The sequence below is a fragment of the Pinus tabuliformis genome, chromosome Q, assembly GCF_031772625.1.
Source record: "Pinus tabuliformis cultivar Carrire ecotype Pingquan chromosome Q, CPIR1, whole genome shotgun sequence".
In the NCBI taxonomy this organism is placed as follows: Eukaryota; Viridiplantae; Streptophyta; class Pinopsida; order Pinales; family Pinaceae; genus Pinus; species Pinus tabuliformis.
In genome coordinates, this window is record NC_142296.1 from 682,605,857 (window position 1) to 682,627,270 (window position 21,414).

The 21,414-nt window shown below is 38.7% G+C and overlaps 2 pseudogenes; one reads left to right on the forward strand and one right to left on the reverse strand.

Annotated features, from left to right (window-relative positions):
* Window positions 1-2,554: 2,554 nt before the first annotated feature.
* On the reverse strand, window positions 2,555-5,565 carry LOC149221385 (uncharacterized; annotated as a pseudogene).
* Window positions 5,566-6,146: 581 nt separating this feature from the next.
* LOC149221386 (glutathione S-transferase F10 pseudogene) lies at window positions 6,147-6,473 on the forward strand (annotated as a pseudogene).
* The last annotated feature ends 14,941 nt before the right edge of the window (window positions 6,474-21,414 follow it).

A 21,414-nucleotide genomic window follows, 5' to 3' on the forward strand; every position in this document is an offset into this window, starting at 1 on the left:
ATGAATTATTCAATGCTCTGATAAGTACCTCTTCTCTATCATGGATGGAAAGTTTCACCCTTAGCTTACGAAACATGGAGATGTGTATATTTGGATTTGGATTTGAAGCATGTTTTTCTCAAATAGAATTAATAGCCACATGTGGTGATATTGAGAGAGTAGCTAAGTGGATCTTTTCTCTTGGCCACCATATTTTGTTAGCATGGACTTAAGTGTCAATTCTAATAGTGCTCATATCACATCTTATTAGGCATTAAAAAATAGAGAATTACCAAGCCCTTTGCAACATCGCCTAGAGAAAGGTATGAGTGACTTGATGGTATTAGCAAAAGATCATCTGATTTATCTCAATTTTCCAAAATGAATAAGAATGATAACATACTAAAAGCATATTAGGGATGAAATTATTCCTAGAGCTTCAAGGGTTTCAGAGTGTGATCCAATGATTTAGTTGAACGTGTGTTATTACAATAGTTAAAATCATCACAAAAATGAAGAAAAATGAGATATACAAAAAGGTTTTGGGGTTTAGGCTTGCACCTCAATTCTAGGGTTTTAGACCCTAATTTAAAAAGGGTGTAGCTTGATGGGTTTTCACATAGGCAGATAAATTGGCATAATTACGGAAGAAGGGGGAACTACACAGGAGTTTCGAACCCAAACTGAACAATTTTGAAGCATGAATAAACCACATTATCATTTTGTTGCTTTGCTACTAGGCCTTTCATTGTGGCCCTAACATATCAATCTCTCTTCTGACATCTGACATGACCCTATCAAATCAATGTTTGTTCTAGTGATAAACCCTACATATGAAAAGAGAAGAACAAATATGATACAATGGGTACAATGGGAACCTGGTAACTGCCATAGAAACCCTGCACTAGAAGAGACAAAAATAAAATGAGACAATGGGTACTTGGTAACCTGGAATTCAAGAACAATTACTCTTACACTATTGAAGTCTCTGAAAAATAAAGAACTAATACTAACCTCAAAAAAATAGAAGAATTAATTAAAATTTGTTTAATCTAGAAAGTAAAAATGTAGACAATATTAAGGTAAAGCAACCAGGGCTGGAGTTATTTATTTACTTTGGAATAGGAAAACAGTGGAAGATGTATTTCCACTTTTGTAATAGAGGAAAAACATATTAATAAAAGATGATTTTTCTCTAGATAAATAACCATGGAAACCTTAAAAGAAATAATTATGTAAGGAAATAAAAATTCGACTAGAATCGAATACCTAAAGCTATGTATAATGCCAATAGAGGATCAAAAATTTTGAATCCGTGAAAGAGTGAGGGGTAACACTATGTTACAATGACCGCAATTGTAAAATCAGGATTTGTTATTGTAGGGTTGAATAAAACCTTGTGGGAGAGAATTCATATTTAGCATAGCACTCAGACACTGTTAAACATTAGCCAATAGAACCAACAACCAAGGCTAAGCTCTAGCATGAAAGGTAAATGAATAACTATCCATAGAATGTTATACAAATAATTTGAAAATATATTCCAAGAATAAAATTGAACCAAAGGATTTGAGCATAAATTACTTGAGATTTCTCTTAGGATTAAGGGCACTTCTTCGCAAACTATGGGTTAAACCTCTTGGGTGAAACCCCCATCTACTATTCGAAGAAAAATCTAGCATTCTGTAAACCTAGAACCTACAACCTTGGAAGGGGAAAGAAAATTAATTCCATATGAACAAGAATTATAAGAACAAGGGAGCCACTGTCGTAGCGGTAGTCCCTGTCGGGGTTGAGAAACTAGAGTTCTTTCAGTTGTCGGAACCTTATTACTTTGCAGTCAGGTAAGGTACTCACAGACGAAGCAGGTAGCGGATAAGAGTTTCCATTGAATTGCACGGTTGCTGCATGCTTGAATTGCACGGTTGTTGCATGCTTAAGGCCCTTGTTGTTGATAAAGGTAGCACATAAGCTACTACATTTAGAATATATTGTTGCCTGCATATCCACAGTATTTGATGCCTTAAAGTCAGTCAAGCAGTTCTGTATAGCTTTGTGCAACTCTTTCAGATGCCCCCTTTGACCTAACAATGGTTCTAAATTCCCATTGTGGAATTAAGGTAATTGAACCGGAAAACATTCAATCAATGAAAGAAATTTTAATTATATCTATATACACTTTCACTGCGGAACAGAATTTGGCACTGGGAACCTTTGCATACCATATTCGTCAATTGGTGCATCGTAGTCATAACTGGTGGCAATGAATGGACCTCCAGTTGTCCGGCCAAAGTTTATGCCTCCATGGTATTGGAACATAAAAAGCATATGGTAAATAAGATTGTTAATTTATTCTATTGAGAGAGGCCAGGTGTTTAAGGGTTGGGATGTGTTTAAGGGTTAGGGAGAAGTATGTTGCTTAATAAACCCTAGGTTATCATGCAAATAAAAACGTAAATAGAACTACATGCGCCTAGCATAAATATTAATACATATGGCCTTGAGCTCAATACAAAATAAGAATAAACCCCACCATGTAATAGTTCTGGAATGTTCCTCCTCTGGTAAAATTGGGCTACTGCAAAAGCAACATCCTCTGTAGACCTACGAGGGATGCTCGATCCAAATGCCGTAAACCTGTAATGAAAACGATAACGATATTTTAGCAGCGTGAACAGGAAGCCCCCGCATTTCTAATACTCAATCTCTACTAAGGCAATAGATTGCAGCTTTGTTTCGAACATAGTAATGTTCCCAAGTATATGTAAATTCTGTGATGTAGGGAAAATCAAAATTCGGAAGCGCCTGTAAATATGCTTTATAGTTGTGATGAGGCAAAGAAAACGTTACCATCCTGCCTAATTCTCAGTCCACATCACCCAAGGGAGGCTTGTATTTAATGATAATGCCATTTTGCAGTCCATTGTAAATATGACTGACCCTTTTCTCCATAAGGTTTCTCCACGTTACCATATTCATCCTCAATCTATGGTTTCTCCACGTTACCATATTCATCCTCAATCTGCATAAACTTATGGGTCAGACCAGAAAGCCATACTTCAGACTCAACACTGAAGACAAGTATCACAACAAGACAGGGTACCTGTGTTAATATAATGGGTCCACTTTGCCATGCGAAGAGCTTTTCTTTCTTCATCAATTCCACTATCTTTCTAGTGAAATTTCGCATCTCATTCTTAAGAAAACAAATGAAATCTGTAATTAGTAACAGTGACCAAAATGCTTGTACTAAAGACAAGCATTTAACTTGAAATTGAAGCTTTATAATCATCAATTATGAAAAGTATGCAAATATACCTTGCTAAATCAAATCCAAAATAAAATCATTTAAATGGTCTGTTGTCTGTTGTAACAAAGAATTGACCAGAACATTGAAGCACAAACAGAGTGATGTCAAAGATAAACCGTCCATTTATAAGGAAATGTTAAAAATTAACAAAATGACATTGGGAAAACAATGGTGGACAGGTTCACTTAAAAAACAATAGGTTATATATTTCACAAAGCCAAAATATAAGTATTAATATGAGGAGAACCTTTTATTGCAATCATGAATAAAAAGCACACTTCTTAATTAGGAATAGAAAAACACACTGGTTCATCACAACTTCATTTACATCTTGTTTTCTTTATCCTGTCTTAACCACACAAAGAACCAAAACACTTATCATAATGCTTCTCTAAATACAAAAACACACGTATCAGTTCAACCCTGCAAATCATTTTGAGCTCACATTCCAGTTCACATTGTTTTATACGCTTTTGAGCTTGAGCTTGAAGAGACTGCAAGAGCTGTTCCAGTTCTTTCACAAAGTCAATTGCACCTCCAATAATGGAGGCCTGGTCTCCCTGAACAAAGACATATATGGCCCAAATAAATCCCTGAGCCATAAATTTCATTTAAAGTTATAGGAATTGAAATGACAATATAATGGTGCAGAATTTGTACCCTTTGGATGAAAGAGACCGGCATCAGGAAACGCAGGACTGTTAAATGCTCGTTCATTTGCTTTCTCCTATTGCGCTCAACAGCAATGTGAGTCATCCTTTGGCTCTCCACTTCTTCACTGTTCTTGCAGACCTTGGAACGCTTCCTCTTCCTAATTCGTTCATGGGTGGCTGTATTGGCTTGGTAACCCTTAATATTCCCCAATCTCTTGTCGTTGCAATTGTCTGAAGAATTCACAGTGTTAGATGAGTTGGGCTCCCGGCTTGAAGAACTCACACCCTCCTCTGGGGCATCCAAGCTGGAGAACTGATCTTTTGCTTCAGTTTTGACAAGCGAAGTACATGATTCTGCCCTTCTACAGCTTGTCAGATTCAAATCATATTCAGATCCATGACCACCGTGCAGAAACTCGTCAAAGGATGGACTTTCATGTTTGCTATCATTATCACAGATCGGAAATGATAGCAGCTCCTGAAATCCCCATTACCTCTGTTGCTCTAGCACAGGAAGCAGGAGCTATGGGCCATGATTGAAGTTGCAAGTTGGTACCGATCCAACCTCGTCTCCGTTCATTCCTATGCCTTCCAGCATGTGCAAGAGGGCCAAGTTTGATTGCCTAGTATCTCCAAAGACGTTCAATGTCTCAGACAATCCTTTTTCCTGAGAGCCAAAATTTAATGGCGCTTGTGAGCCCAACACCTCTATTGGCCTGCATGAGCTCCCCATTTTAGCACATTCTGATTCAAATTCATGAGATGGACTTGTTTTGTGCACACCAGAATACATCCACTTCAACTTGCCTGCACCTTCAGGGGCCTGCAACAGCATATAACAAAAGTTTAAACGTTTTTCTCATTTGGAAAATTATGTTTTTGACCAGGGCATACAATATATACAACACCAGCAGCATGGCATTGGGAGTGTGAAAAATATTTGAAAAGAAGAACATTGCAGAACCTGATAAAGGTTATGACTCAAAAGTTTTCTATTGTTTGGTGCATATTGATTGCATTGCTTTTTTCTATCACAAACACTAAATGCAAGTGAAATCAGGCCTTCTCACACAAAACAATGAACATACAGATTCATATTTACTAGGCACTTTGCACAACAACTGAGCCCAGCCCACCCAAATATTTTGCATAACTACAACTTAATCCCGATCACATCCCATGTTCTTCTTAAGGCAACGTTTAGGGATAAATTTCTATGAGTTTACTATATATAGAAATTTGATTTTCATAACCCAAGCTAGATTATCATATTAACCCAAGCTCGATTCTCAATATACTCTAGACCTTAGCTTTGTAAGTGCAATACTGCGAATATGGAAGTTAATAATATCACAACAACAGTTAGTCCAAGTTCAGTCGTGAGCGAATTCCTGAGCTTGGCTTGAAAAGTGCAACACTATACTTCCTGATTAGGGCGAAGTTAATAGCTGTTGTAGAACTCTAGTGCAAAAGGATTAACTCACAGTATTAGCGTCATTTGGCTCCATTGATGATACTGCCTCCCGTGCTCCAGATCTTGCTGCAATTAATACCAGTAACGGAAAACCAGACCACTCAGGAGGAATAATTGCATGCATCCTTAATCAGATAAGGAGGACTATTTGATACAGAAGGTACACAAATTTTGCAGGAAAAGAAAACTCGCTTCTGCCTCAGCGTTAGTGCTCTACTACACCGCCATGCCTCTCTCACAAAAATATTTCAATATTATAATGAAATATCTTCTACCTTCATTCACCTACATTGTATCAGTAAGTGACCTGCATCATATCAGTAAATGACATAATATATGTGTGTCAGTCAGTCTTCTTGGAATAGAATTAGCAACATATCATAGGAATAAATGCAACTCATAGATTTATTTACTACCACTCTTATAATTTATTTAAATACACCGGAGATCTCTTTTGGACACGTCTCACAATATTGAGAAGTAAATTTAGAATATTGACAAGTGAAAATATTGACAAGTGATGATTAAATTTTAACAAGTGCCAATCTTGACTATACCCTGCTGTTCACCTAAGTTTAACGGCGCTCTGACTCTTTGTGGTTTGTATCCATACATATCACATAATTACTCAAACTGCATCTAGAAACTTATGGCACATAATTACTCAAATTGCATCTAGAAACTTATGGCAGTTTGTTAGAGATTCATCTTTTACTTATCCATTTTGCTTATGGTTAATGCAGAATTGGAGGCCATCGTTCGGTACATTGCAGAGAAGTACGCAGCACAGGGGACCATTGGGCTGTTAGGTAAGAGTTTGGCAGAGAGAGCTGTGATTGAGCAGTGGATGGAGGTGGAAAGCCAGACTTATAATCCTCCCAGTTCCTTTCTAGTATTTCAACTGGGATTCGCTCCATTGTGGGGCATTCCTCAGAACCAGACAGAAATTGCAAAGAACGAGGAGAAGTTCTCCAATGCTCTGGACATGTACGAGAAGAGATTGTCTGAGAGTAAGTATTTGGCAGGCTCGGAAAGTGGTAACGCCTGTAGGTTTTAACCCTGTACAGAAATTACCTGCATACGAATTCTTAAACAAAGAAAATAAACAATGCGAGAGCATAACCCATAAAACACATATGCACAGAGATTTTTCCCTGGATCCCAAAACTGGGACTACCAGCTTGATTTTTCATTATATTCCTTTCAATGTTACAATACATATTTATACATGCCGAAGCATCCAATACCATGGACCGAAAAACCATCGCGTCCAATACCATGTGCGAAAATCATGCACAAAACCATAGGTAGGTTCGCCCAACCTAATATAGGGTCCAAAATTTTTTTAACACAACCCAACACTACGTGGGTTAGTCGTGGAAAGAATATAACACAACCCAACAATCTCCCACTTGTTGTTTTCTTTCCACAAGGGGCCACAGGAGAGCTTAGTCATTTTTTCAGCCCTGAAACACCCTTTGTTTCTCTACACCAAGAGAACTTCTCAGAGCTCACAGATTTTGTCAATGCATCTGCAGTATTCTTCAAAGTGTCCACCTTTACCAGCAACACCTTTTTGTCTTCTATCATATCCCTCACAAAGTGATACTGAACATCAATGTGCTTTGTCTTTGAATGATATTCAGGGTTCTTTGCCAAGAAAATTGCACTTTGGCTGTCACAGTCTATTCTTATAGCTCCCTGTACTAACCCCATACTTGAACACAATCTCTGCAACCAAACTGCTTCCTTGCTTGCATGAGTGGCTGCCATGTATTCTGCCTCTGTAGTTGATAGTGCCACTACAGATTGTTTCTTACTCATCCAACTGACTGCACCTCCAAATAGGTTAAACACATACCCACTTGTAGATCTTCTCTGATCCAGATCTCCAGCCCAGTCTGCATCAACAAAACCATGAATATCCAACACTCTGTCCAATCCTGGTCTTCCTTGGTAGCACAAACCATAATCACTAGTGCCACGCAAATACCTGAAAACCCGCTTCACTGCTGTCCAGTGCTCCTTCCCAGGTTTTGACATAAACCTGCTCAATACTCCCACTGCATGTGCAATGTCTGGTCTAGTATAGACCATTGCATACATCAGGCTACCGACTGCACTTGCATATGGAACACGGGACATGTCCTCTTCCTCTTCTTGTGTCTTGGGACACTGTTCAGCAGATAACCTCACACCTACAGGAATAGGAACCTTCACTGGTTTACTATCCTGCATATTAAACCTCTGCAGTATTGTCTCGACATACTTCCTCTGGTTTAACCAGAGCTTCCTCTTTGCCCGATCTCTTTTAATTTCCATGCCCAAAATATAGTTTGCAACACCAAGATCTTTCATGTCAAATTTGGAGGACAAATGGGTCTTCAAATCCTGGATAATTTCTTTGTCATTTCCAACTAGCAACATATCATCCACATACAGGACCAGATAAATAACACGGTCACCAATTAATTTAAAATACACACAATGATCTGCTTTACTTCTGGTGAAGCCAAGTCCCCGTATAAATGTATCAAATTTCTGATACCACATCCTTGGTGACTGTTTTAACCCATACAGTGACTTCTTTAACTTTCATACCAGTTCTTTCTTACCCTTCACCGCAAAGCCTTCAGGTTGCCTCATGTAGATTTCCTCTTCCAAATCCCCGTGAAGAAATGTTGTCTTCACATCCATCTGTTCTACCTCAAAATCAAAAGCAGCAGCAACAGATAAAAGTAATCTAATAGAAGCTACCTTGGCAACAGGAGAAAAAATATCACCAAAATCAATTCCCGGCACCTGGGAATAACCTTTTGCTACCAACCGAGCTTTGTATTTCTCCACCTTTCCTTATGCATTAGTCTTCTTCTTGAACACCCATTTGCTGCCAATGGGTTTCCTTCCAGCCGGCAACTCTACCAGATCCCAAGCCTCATTTTTGTGCAAAGATGCCATTTCATCAACCATGGCCTCTTTCCAGAGTTTTCCATCCTCTGAATCCACTGCTTCCTTCACAGTTCTGGGATCATCATCAGTAACAGACAAAGCAAAATTTGAACTGAAAGCAGATGGACTATACCTTTCTGGCTGCCTTCTTTCTCGACCTGATCTTCTCACAGCCGGAGTTTGTGGCTCTTCATCTTCTGATTCCTCCTCTGCTGCAGAGTCTGATTCTTCCTCCTTTGGCTCAAACTCTATCTTCTCAGGTTCCTTTGGTTGGACTTCAGATTGAATAACATCTTTTACCTCTCTGAACACCACATCTTGGCTGTACACAACCTTCCGTGTGACTGGGTTCCAAAGCTTATAACCCTTTAAACCATCCTTATACCCAATAAAGATGCACTTTTCAGATTTACTATCCAACTTGGTTCGTTTCTCCTTTGGAACATGTACATATGCATCACATCCAAATACCCTCAGATGTGAAAGAGAGGGTTTCTTACCAGTCCATACTTCTTGTGGAGTCTTATCCTCCAACGCTGATGAGGGTGATCTGTTGATCAGGTAACGTGCAGTATCCATCGCCTCTGCCCAGAATTCCTGTCCTAACCCGGCACCATTAAGCATGCTTCTTGCCCTTTCCATCAACGTCTTGTTCATTCTTTCTGCGACTCCATTTTGCTGAGGTGTATATGGAGTAGTCTTCTGTCGTGCTATACCACACTTCTTACAAAATTCTTCAAATTCCTTGCTGCAAAATTCTCCACCATTATCTGTCCTCAGCACCTTTATCTTCTTCTCTGTCTGATTTTCCACCAGAGCCTTAAATTCTTTAAACCTGTCAAAGACTTCAGATTTCTTCTTAAGGAAATATATCCATGTATTCCTTGAGAAGTCATCTATGAATGATACATAGTACACAGACTTACCCAGTGATGGAACCTTCACAGGTCCAAACACATCACTGTGCACTAGCTCTAATATCTGTTTCGTCCTCTTACCACCAGAGGGGAAACTCACTCGATTCTGCTTCCCATACGCACACTTTTCACAGAAATTAAAATCCAGAGAGCTATCATTCATACCTTCTACCATACCTTTACCATGAAGTATTCGAAGGCCCTTCTCTCCAATATGTCCAAGCCTTTGATGCCACAACATGGTCTTCTCTCCAGAGACCACTAGATTTTCTACTCCATTTTCAGGAACCATAGAACTATTGCACCCATCAACAACAGTGCTACCTTGCAGCTTGTACAGAGTTCCAATCCGAACTCCCCGCATCAATATCAGTGCTCCTCGAACCATCTTGCAGGTATCCTTCTCGAACATCGTCTTTACACCTGCATCATCCAACTTGCTTACAGAAATCAGATTTCTGGCCAATGCAGGAATATGTAGAACACCCGGAAGTGTTCTAACCCTTCCACCTTGCAACTTCAACTTTACTTTTCCCCGACCAATGATTCTAGCCTTCCTATCATCTCCTAAGAAGACATCACCACCATCGTATTTCTCATACTCGCAGAACCACTCTCTATGGGGAGTGAAGTGAAAGGATGCACCTGAGTCAATCAACCATGCCTCATGATCTACATGTGTACTTGAAGAAGCCAAGTACACATCCCCACCTTCATCTGAGGTGGTTTTCGCCTCTGCAGAAGGAGCATCATCAGATCCCTTTCCTTTATCAGGAGCTTTAGATTTACAATCCCTTCTGAAGTGCCCTTCCTTTCCGCATTTCCAGCACACCACCTTTGTAGGTTTTCCTAGAGATTTAGATCTCCCTCTAGATTTAGATCTCCCACTCGATGACTTATTTTTGTTTCTGTTCTGGGACCGTCCTTGTACAGACAAGGCATCACCATTCTGGTTGTCCATATTCTTCCGTCTCATCTCCTCCGTCAGCAAGGCTGAGACTATTTCATCAAACTGCAAATCAGTTGCATTGCTACCTATTGCAATAACCAGACTATCCCACGAATCTGGTAGAGAACACAATAGACTGATGCACTTATCTTCATCTGAAATTTTAATATCAACAGATAATAATTGACTTACCACAGTATTAAACGCATTCAGATGCTCTGTCACCGAGTCTCCATCTTTCATCCTCAGGTTATACAGCTTTTTCCGCAGGAACAGTTTATTCACCAAAGACTTAGATTGGTACAAAGTCCCTAACTTGACCCACAAAGCCTTTGTCGTAGCTTCCCCTGATACATTCATCAATACTGAATCTGAGACACACAATCGTATTGTGCTCTTTGCCTTCCGATCCAATTTCTTCCATTCTTCATCGGTCACTCCCGATGGTTTAGTACCCGGATCTACCGCGATCCACTGATCTTTATCGACCAACAGATCCTCCATCTTGAGTTTCCACAACTCAAAACTCTGACCATTGAACTTCTCAATCTCGATCTTTCCACTGCTCGCCATCTTCTTTCACCACCAGAATCGATCTCGCAGATCTCCCACTGAACAGGGTCTACCACAGGCCCGAGCGAAACCCCTCAGCAACAAAGGCGTCCCCTTGAAGCCAAAACAGCTCTGATACCAAATGTAGGTTTTAACCCTGTACAGAAATTACCTGCATACGAATTCTTAAACAAAGAAAATAAACAATGCGAGACCATAACCCATAAAACACATATGCACAGAGATTTTTCCCTGGATCCCAAAACCGGGACTACCAGCTTGATTTTTCATTATGTTCCTTTCAATGTTACAATACATATTTATACATGCCGAAGCATCCAATACCATGGACCGAAAAACCATCGCGTCCAATACCATGTGCGAAAATCATGCACAAAACCATAGGTAGGTTTGCCCAACATAATATAGGGTCCAAAAAAAAATTTCCAGGGGGGCTACCCGCCCCCCTCTAACCCCCCGTTTAACTACGTGGGTTAGTCGTGGAAAGAATATGACAATATGCTCATTGAACACATGTAGCTTCTCATTTAATTTTGAGGATATTGTTGTTGACTATGATTTTATGAAGCCTAACATCCTTTTTTCCAAGAAACAAAAACAATTTGTCTCCATCAAATCCAATGTTTGCAAAAAAATATGACTACATACAACTCTTGCATTTGCATATTCTGACACACTACACAAAAATTATCACAATTGAAAACCAAATCATTTATACAACAAACAACATTGAGTCAACAATTGTAACCTTCCACTTTCAATAAAATGTCATTAGAGTCACAAATGTCTATATTATGTTAGTGTCAGTCTCTTCATACTTCCATCAGGGATCAAAATCTGCTCTTTTGCATTTTCATAGTAGGAGCCCCATACTGTAAATTTTTTCATCACTCCATTACGTCATGATATATGGATCCACTGATGGTTGTTTTCTCTTTAGCTCCTCCCTTATAGACTATACTTGCTGATCCTCAATCTGTAGTCCATTTCATTAGGTCCTAGGGTTTGATTTCATTAGGTCTAGGGTTTCATTACCAAGGTCAAGAAACTGATTTTCAAATGTAAATAAAGGTCAGAAAGGGCATGAGGATGATCAATAAGTCAAGAATGATGGCTTGGAAGTTATAGCCTACTGAAAATATTATTTTTGTAACCTAATGTAATTTTCACCTCAAAAACATGTTTTTGAGGTGAAAACAGAGTATTTTGAGTTTGTTTATATTTCTTATGTAATTTTAAGTTTCTATATGTAATAATGGTTCCCAGCTGCTCCTAAGTATCTATTCCTATTGCCTAACAATAAAGCACTACAAAAATCAAGTCAGCATGAGCATTGATCCACCTGCAAAGACAAAATGAGAAAAGGCATTAAAAAAACAAAGTTTTGAAAAAGACAAGGAACATTTGAAAGTGGGTTTTTCTAAAGTGAAAAATCAAATTTGTACTCATATATAAACCCTCACATTCCATTTTCTGAGTCATTATGCTCATCTTGCAAGCAAAGAAGTCCAAAGGTAAGAGCAAAAGGTGAAATTCGAGTGATTTTGGGCAAAAGAAAATAGGCGCTACGCGTAGGGAGTAAGGCGTTGCGCTTCTGGAGAAAATAGGTCAGCGATGTGCGTAGGGGATGAGGCACTACACGTAGAGCAGGGCGCTACGCTCCTAGCAATATTCAGTCGTTCAAATTTACAAAGGCGCTACACATTGGGAAGTAAGCCACCAATCATCCATAACACCAAAAAAATCACCAAATTCTCTGCTATTTACTCTTTTACAAGTAAGTTTCCCTTCTCCACTCAATTTTTAGCTTGCACAACGAAAGTTATAGACATTTTCTTCACACTTAAAATCAAACACTAGTTTCTTCTATAAAACCCTAACTGTTTTTTTTCCCATCATCCATCACTACAACTAAAAACCCTCTTTACATCATTACCCGTCCCCTCATCCATATCCCCTCATTATATCCGTCATCCTAAAAACCCTTTCCCTCACTCTCATAATTCATATTTTGTCTAAATCTACTCTAAACACATCCCTACAATCCTAAAGACTCCCACTCATTCCCTTCAACCCTTTCTAAAGGTGTGCAACTAAAAAATTTTGTAAACATGGATAGAGAATATCATGAATATGAAGAGGAAAGCATAGCTAGTGACAGTTCAGTAGATAGAGCCAGGTAGCACAAAAAACCTCATAAGGGAAGCAAGATCACAAGAGAAGATCCAACAAACCTAAGGGAACTGCAAGCTTCTCAGTTGGTTGTTTCATGTTTTAGACATCTTGGATGCTATGAGTTTTGTGAAAAAGTGGAGAGAGTCCAATTTCACCCAGAGCTCACTAGACTCTTTGTAGCTCATCTTCAAAACAATAAAGTGACTCTTGCTGGGGTAACTTTCATAGTGTCACCATCCATCATTTCAGATGCCACCAGGATTCCAAATGTTGGTGAAAAGTGGTATAAGGCCCAAGATTTTGATGAACGTTATTATGAGCCTTACATTAAACCTAAGTACAGAAATCAGGCGAAGAGACTTTTTCCTCTCAAATTTCTTGAGAACAAGTCCCCTTGATGAGAATCATCATCAAATATTTCACTTGTGAGGGCAGATTTTCTAGGTTGTACACTTACCACATCAGGCTCCTCATACATTTTACAAGGGTGAAGATGTTAAACCTCCCATACTTTTCGTTCAGAAACATTGAGAAAATGGCTAACCTTGTGCAGAAGAATCCATACCCTCAGTAGATGAGCAACATCTATCACTACTCCTTGATCAAAATTATTGTTCTTCATCATCTCAGTCTCCTCAACATCCCTTGGGAGACGTTTATTGCTCATGACATGTTTAGGGATCCCCAAATTCCTCCATTAGTGTTTCAAGAAACATGTGGGCCTTATAGTCATGTGGAAACAGGGAAAGAGATCAAGGAGACAAAAACTGTTGAGGTGCCAGTTTACCTGACATATCAGAGAGGCACAAGGAGATTGTTTGCAGCTACTAGGCAAGTGTTTGCTCCACGGGATGTGGAAGGGACCTTGCCTTCTTCATCAGCCCATAGGCAAATGCTATCTCCACAGGATGTGGAAGGGGCTTTGCCTTCTTCATCAACACAGCAGGTACAGGTACAACAGTTGCACAAGGGAAAGGAAAAGATGTCGGATGATGATGAGGAGTAAAGGGACTTTGACTTGGCAGAGCATGATGAACCCGAGTAGCATGACATTGAGACCATTGACTTAGAGGCTCAGGAGAGGGAGACAATAAATGACATCATCATACGGGAAAAGGAGGCTCATGTGGGGGCTCTGATGGACAACTTAGAGAGGGCCAAGTATGTCATCACATATTTAGAGCAGGAAAACAAATAGTTGAGTGAAAAACAAGTCCTCATGGAGCTGCAAGTGCTCAAGGCAAAACAACAAAGTGACAAAGAAACACAAGTCACTTTGACCCCTATTAAGCAAGAGATAGAAGAGGATAGAACAACTTGGCTTTAGAGGGTTAACCTACACCTCGAGAAGCTGCTATAGAAGGCTAACAGAGATAATCAGATGCTCAGACACATGGCCTATCATGACAGGACTCGTAATAGGATTTGCAACATAAGAATCAAGAAGCTGAAAGCTAGGTTAAGGTGAGCCTTGAATGGCAAGAAAGAGGAGGATAGACTTAGAATGTTTGCTAATGCTTCCTTGGCTCATCAAAGCACATGATGGTGGTGCTTCACACAAATTTTGGGCAAGTTTTGGGCAAACTTCGTCATTTGCAAATTTTGAATTTTAATACACAGGAAAACTGCCCAGAAGCGTAGTGTCATCGGCGCTACGCTCAAAAGTTTTGGAGTAGAAATGGTCCACCAAAAGGTCCAAAAACACTCTAAAAATGACCTTTCTGCCACTTTTTGGACACACAAAAGCAACCTTGGGAGAATCAAGTTTTGAGGGGTCAAATGAGCTCCAAATGCAGAAATTCCAGGTGTTCTAGAAAATATACTTGAATACCTTTTCAATGCGTTATCATGGGCTCAATTGTGATGTTGGGAAGGCCTTCAAAAGGGACCTAAAATTGGTGCTACACGTTGAGCCAATGGCGCTGCGCGTAGAGCAAATTTTGCTCACGATGCCTATTTTTCCAGTTTTTGACTATGATCATGGATTCTCTCTCATGGTGGATGATTTACTATTGTAAATGATGTAATGGATTGTAAATGTGATGGTTAAAAAGTTGTAGAGGGTAGATGAATTGCTTTAGGAGTTAGTTTGAAGTCAAATGAATCAGTTTTTCACTTTTGGAGGCAAGTTGCTGATAATGCCTATATACCTGTTCCTTGTTTAGTATCAGTTAGATCAGCTCCTCTTCTCATGGATTCGACCCCTGAGGCTAGTATGAGTGGTTTTGATGCCTATATCACCTGTTTTCTTAGTCATTTGTAGAGGTTGGGCTCACTTGGATGCTCATAGCTTGATTGTACATCATTGTAAGCAGTTTTGCAAGGAGATTAATAAGATTTGCAGTTATTTTTATGGGATCCATGTGGCATGGAGTTTTAGCACAGTTTCTTCTTTTGTAATCATTTTTTTACATGTTTTATGTATGCCATCATCCATTTCATTGCTTCTTATTGAATGTTATCAAGTTAGACAGGTAGAATCCATTGTAACAGTGCTCTACCTTGGGAATTCATTCAATATTTCATGTTTTCTACTGTTTGAGAAGGATCCATGATTGTCACATGCCCTCCTCAACTCCTCATTAGTCTTAAACACCTCACACCATTAAACCTAAAGTGCTAAAGCCTATGCCTACCTTTCCCCATAGAACTCCCTACATTTCTGACCTAATTTCCCAGACCTAAACTGCCCAGCTCCACCTGATCCAGCGAAACATCAATAAAACCCAATCAAAACTCTCATGCTAATATACCTAGCCTAAAATCCTTACCTGATCCAGTCATCTCGACTGAGATTCTAAAGAAGAGAGCCCTCTCCCGGTCTTGTAGGGCTAGCTACATGGCTAAGCTTGGTTTGTGGTTACCCTGGAAGTTGCCCCCCTTTAGCTTGAGGCAAATCTAGGTGATAACATATTACACCAAATGCAAAATTTGAAGAAATAATCAAGTTCATTTTAGAACATGCAACAAGAAAATATACAATTGTGCTTGTTGGTGACTTCAACATGGACATGTTGCAAAATAGCTACAAATAAAAAAAGACTACTTTTATTTATGCAAAACAATTTCATTTTCCATACAAAAAACCAACAATTGGTTATGGCTCTATGCTTGACCATTTTTGGACAAATTTCTCAGGTAATAGTGTTACATTCCATGTCTTTCATGCCTATTAGACATACCATCACACTATTTTCATTAACATACCTTTATTTCTCACTTAGCCCATTTTGCTAGAGTTCACATGCATCAATCCAAATGTTCAAAACTTTCAACAAATATCATATTTGCAAATATCAAGCATAGACATATGCACTTATTTGAAAAGATATTGGCATTTATATTCACAAAATATCTGCAAAATCTTCCCAATATTTTATTCTTTTCTTTTATTCATAAAATAAATTTGCAAAAACTTTTAAGATTCAAACCTCTAGTTACTAGAAAATTAAATGTATAAATCCATGCATCATAGCTACAGTTGATATATCTATGTTGCCACATCACCTTCATTTCCAATAATTGTTCCAATATCAATCTAATGCATACTTATCTCAGCTCATTTAACATTACAGAATCCTGAAATGAATGGCCCTTTATTTTAATTTAGCATTTTTACTCTCTAAGATACTACCATCTAGTAACCATTGTCCCACAGTGGCCTCAAGAGAAACTTTTCACAAAGATCCATAAAAAAGGAAGAGGAACTAAGGGAAAATAGCCCATGTTTTCTAGTAAGCAAAGTTTCTGACATTGTAAGTTGCTATATCTTTTTTGTACTCTATGAATTGTCTTCACACGTATTACATGATACATTTTGTATGTCTTATGATACTGAAGATACCCGTGCACTCATAGGTTTTTTAACAATATGCACAAATAATTTTTAAACAATTATGTCAGACTTCAACTGATTGATTTGCTTCTCTTGACAGTAGGTGATTGACTTCCTTGAAAACAACCTGCAAAACAACAATATTGATTCCCAGATCCTCCATGAACAAATAGCGAAGGACAAAAATACAAAGAGGTAAGATTACTTGCTCAACTTGGATATTTGTAACTCTATCAATTTGTATCCCTATAAATTAAATCATTTTCAGCTTTATCAAAACCAAATGACTTGATTTACATATGCACAGATTAAAGACTATGCAAACAAACCCATGCTCAACTATACAACTATGCACAAGAGCACAAAAAAATAATGTTTAGGGTGATGTACTCATAGTGTATGGTCCAGGTCAGACCAAAAATTCCAGCTCACTAGTCAAAGCACAACTTGTACATGCAAACCTTATTGACAAAAGTAGATAGTTGACCATCACAGTGAACATAAGAAATAATATCATACATAAATTCTGTGACATTTTTTTTCCTGGGAACAACATCTATATTAGAGACTTTGCAATAATAAACAAAGGAATCTATGAAAGATAAGACTAGAAATATTGCATAGTGTTTCATGAAAAAACTACAATCCAAAAAATACCTCAAGTTTGTAACAATCGCAGATTGGTCCCAAACACAACAGTATAGAATCTTGTTGTATCAACAAAAACGTATCAAGTTGGTTCTATTTTAGTTGCAATTATATCATGTCAGCAAAACAATAGGCAATTTGAACTACATATCAAAGACTGTGAAACTGTCAAAGATACAACAATAAGTTTGTTGTTCTAGTAAATCATTCCTCAATTTTGATTGTAAATCCATCAGCGAAGTCTATTGCTATGATTTCCTTTTGCTAGCAAGTTACATACGAAAAAAAATCTTCTTTGAAACTTCCCAAATTAACTAATAATCATAGTTGTGATCTTTTCAATGCACAACAATTGCAACTTGTTAGAAAATTATATATATTACAGAGCAATGGAACACATAAAATATTGTAAAAATATAAACACAAAAAACGCATAAAACAAGAGAGACACAAATATACGTGGTTCACCTAGTTTGGGCTACGTCCACGGAGAAATAACCAGTCCTTCCTTTTATATTATCCAGCAAACTGAAGAGATACAACCTACAGCAGATCCGCTATAACACCCTTTTCGCTCTCAATCTCCTCTCTCTTCCTCACTTAGAATCCATATATCCATAGACACAGTAAAATTCCCTCATATATAGTGAGGGGTTTCCTTCTAGGGCAAAAAAAACTAAATTAAACATAGCTTCTACCGTCAGATCATCCGCCTAATGAACGGCCCAGATTGACTAGAAATTACTAGACTTTTACAAGGCAATTTTACATCTATTTTTAGATTCGGGGGCGCTGCCCCCGCACCCCCTCGCGTGGAGGGGTGTACAATCTTCCTGGGGTATACATCCGGCTGAAACCTTTGAATACAGAAGATAATTAGGCTCCACACCCAACAATCTCCCACTTGGAGACTGATTATAGCAACTCCACCGTTGCTTCATTTGCTAGACAATGACTCCACTTTGGACCTGGTTGTTTCTCATCTTATTCATCATACTTGAAGACCAATTGAAACTGAGCAGATTCTCAGTTTCTCCCTGGTTACAACTTTTGTTAACATATCTGCAGGATTCTGGCTAGTGTGTATCTTTTCTAGCTTCAACTATCCATCTTCCAATGCTGACCGTATGAAATGGTACTTGAACTGTATATTTTTAGTCTTGGAATGAAATGCAAAGTTCTTTGCAAGATGTATGGCACTCTGGCTGTCACTGTATAACCTGCCCAACTCCTGCTTCTTGCCCAATTCATCCAGAAACCTTTGTAACCAAATCATTTCTTTACTAGCCTCTGTAGCAGCAACATACTCTACTTTTGTTGTTGAAAGTGCAACAACACTTTGAATTTTTGAAACCCAACTAACAGTTGTTCCACCTATTAGCACTTGAATCTGCCTCAGGCTGAGGAAGGCAAAACTCAAGGCAACATCAAACAAAGCTCAGCCTCGTATCTAGCCGTACAAGGACAGGAGAGGGCTCTCTCCAGTCAATCTCGATAAGATGAGCAATAGGGTGCGAGATGACTTAAAATTTAAACTGATTTTAGGCTAGTAAAGAGATAGGAAAGTTTGATTTAGATTTTTTGGATTTTTTGTTGGAGAAACGGGAAAAACAATTTTGGGTCTGGGGATAAGGCCAGATCTTTGCAGAATTCGAGTTGGGGCGAGGTAGGTAGTAGTCTTGATGCCTTTGATAAGGTGTATGGATGGATCAGAATGAAAAGGAGCTGAAGAGGGAAAGGGAGAACATGGATCCTCTCCAAACTGGAGAAAACATGTAAAAACTAAACAAATTTAAAGGCAGAGCATTGTAAACAATGGATTCAACCTCATTTACTCATTCATTTAGTTTCAAAAGCATAAGAAGGGAATGGCATACATTAAACATGAATAAACTTACAAAAAAATGAGAGATAACACCATCAAGAACTGAAATCCACAAGAATCCCAACAGGTGCTGCAAAACCTTTGATCTTTCCTTAGCCAAAATATGAAAAATATGTACAATTGTGTGCCAAAATCTTCCCAAGAGTCCAACCCTTGCTACTGACTGAAAATTTACATAATATAGACCAAGCCAACCCATTCCCTAACCTCTAGGGTCAAGCTCCTCCTTCTAGAGCAGTTTGAACCAATTCTAAACATGGAGCAAGAATCTAGGTGACCAAAACAACCTGCCTCTAAAAAGAAGGAAATTGATTCATTACATTAAATTTTTTGCTATTTTGTGAATGAATCATCTAGAATATGGTAAATAAGTGCCAAGTTTACATCATGTACATCAAATTATATCAAGCTGGGTCAAAAATCACATCAAGAGGTGAAACTAGTCATAACTGGACGAAATTCTGAGCTGGAAAGTGAAAAATTGATCAAAATCTGTATGCGTAGCGCCCCTGAGCCATACGCGTAGCGCGACTTTCAACCTGTTTTTGGGGCACTTCCCGGCATCCAAATTGAGCTCATGATAGCTCATTGGAAAGATATTTTTGTCTAGTTATCCTTTGACGCATCAAGAAAGTTATTTGGCCAACTAAGCTAGGAGAAAAATTGATCTTCCCAAGGTCACTTCAGAGGTGCATCAATTCTCCCGAGGCGATTGTATTTTTGACATTTATCTAAAACCATGACACCGGTGTAAAAAGTGAAGGAGGTTTTTCTTCCTTGGCCTGTTTGGGACAAAAACCTCTCTCATTTTTCCCAAATTCATCTTTGATTGCTCAGAAACAGCATTTTAGTAAAACCTACCCCGATTTGTGGAACAAGAGATTTGTCAAAATGAAGCGAAATGAAGGGGATAGGGAGCTTCTAAATTCTTGAGGAAATTTTGGGAAGTAGGGAGGGATGTTACGAAGCAGGAGAAAGTGGAATATCAGATATTGAGTGAGGGGAAGGGGTCCAAAAGGGCAAAACACAGGCCCAACCTAGAAAATTGTCAAGTTGTAGCAAGAAACTAGGGTTTGTGCGAAAATGAGGAATTTGGGGGATCTCAGTGATGGGAAGTGTTTAATAATGTACATGAAGGATAGGGGAAGGTGTATGAACATCTGGATACAATTTTTGCTAATGATTTGACCATTCAAGAGAAATTTCCTTCAAAACCCTAGGAGAGGGAAATGAACCTTGCCTAGGCGCAACTGAAGCATGAACAAGGTGTAACATGACCCAATGGAACCCGATATGATGATAACAACCATATGAATGATGATAGACTCAGCTGAATAGTGACATAGACTAACATTTGGGCAACTTTGAAAGGAGTGAAAGCAAACCCTAGACCTAATGCCTAGTGACCAAATTTTGCTTGAAGACTCTTTGAAATGACAAAATTGACCTTGACACCTTAAAATCACTTTGTAAGAGCATATTTGATCCCTGGAGGAAGGCTACAAAGGCTGACACTAACACCACCTACAATAAACACATACCCTGTTGTGCTCCTCCTGTTATCTCTATCACTTGCCATCTCTGCATCAACATATCCCTGTAGAGCAATGTTTGAACCACCAAAGCATAATGCTTGATTTGTGGTACCTATCAAATACTTGAGAATCCACTTCCCCACCATCCAATGTTCTTTTCTTGGATTGTTCATGTACCTGTTTACAACTCCCATTGCATGTGCAATATCAGGTCTTGTGCAGACCATTGCATACATTAAGCTTCCAGTTGTTGATGCATATGGAACTTTAGACATATGAGCCATTTCTTCCTGAGTATTCGAACACGCCTCCTTACTTAATTTGAAATGGCTAGCCAAAGGTATACTAACTGGCTTTGCATTATGCATATTAAACCTTTTCAACACCTTTTCTATGTACTCACTTTGAGACAATGTTAATTTGCGATTCTTCCTATCTCTAGTTATTCTCATACCAAGGATTTGTTTTGCAGCACCCAAATCCTTCATTGCAAATGAGTTTGCCAATTTCCTTTTGAGCACATTTATTTCCT